The sequence below is a fragment of the Sinocyclocheilus anshuiensis genome, unplaced genomic scaffold (assembly GCF_001515605.1).
Source record: "Sinocyclocheilus anshuiensis isolate Anshui unplaced genomic scaffold, SAMN03320099.WGS_v1.1 scaffold1357, whole genome shotgun sequence".
NCBI lineage: Eukaryota > Metazoa > Chordata > Actinopteri > Cypriniformes > Cyprinidae > Sinocyclocheilus > Sinocyclocheilus anshuiensis.
The window spans coordinates 114,507-115,321 of NW_015548270.1; the positions used below are offsets into that span (position 1 = coordinate 114,507).

General features: G+C 33.5%; 1 protein-coding gene across 4 annotated transcripts in view; it reads left to right on the forward strand.

Annotated features, from left to right (window-relative positions):
- LOC107655736 (coiled-coil domain-containing protein 138) overlaps positions 1 to 815 on the forward strand; it is a 27,003-nt gene that overhangs the window by 25,371 nt on the left and 817 nt on the right. The gene's annotated exons all lie outside the window — the stretch shown is intronic.

Below are 815 nucleotides of genomic sequence, written 5' to 3' on the forward strand. Positions count from 1 at the left end.
TGTGTGTGTTGGGACATTCAGCTGTTGTGCAGATCCAGTGATTCTATTAAGTGGTCGGCCAATATATATCGGCCGATATTTGGCAATTTTTAGTTAACGTCATCAGCTAATCATTTTTATAAGTATTATAATTATTGGCATTGTTTTTTTTTTTTTCTTTGGACGAAATTAAACCGATTTTAATTATTGGCATTGACAATGTTTTTTCTGTTTGTTTGGTAGTTGCATCTTTAAATTATAAGAATTATCAGCAACTGCCAGTTTATTTTTTTTCTGTTTAGCCGATATTTGGCATTTTTTAATTATTGGCTTTGGTTAATTTTTTTTTCTTTGGACGATATTCAACATCCTTTAATTATCGGCATCGACAACTAATTTTTTTTCCCTGTTTGGTTAAAAGTTGCCATTTTTAAATTATCAACATCTGCCAGGTTTTTTTAGTTTGGCTGATATTTGGCTTTTTTTTCAATTATTGGCATCAACTAATATTTTTTCTGTTTAGCCGATATTTGCCATTTTTTAATTATCAGCATCGGCCAGTAATTTTTCCAGTTTGGCCGATGTGTGGGAAGCGGGACTTTTATTTTGACGGCACTGAGAACGCCAGCACCTGAGCGCACACAGCTTCTATTCGGTCCTCATTAGTTTACGATCTCTGTTTACAGTTCTGACTACTAATTATTACACAGAACTGTTAAACAAAGTAAATGGGACATGAAAGCTGCCATCATAGTGTTTGCTTTTTTTATTAATCAATCAATATATATATATGTGTGTGTGTGTGTGTGTGTGTGTGTGTGTGTGTGTGTGTGTGT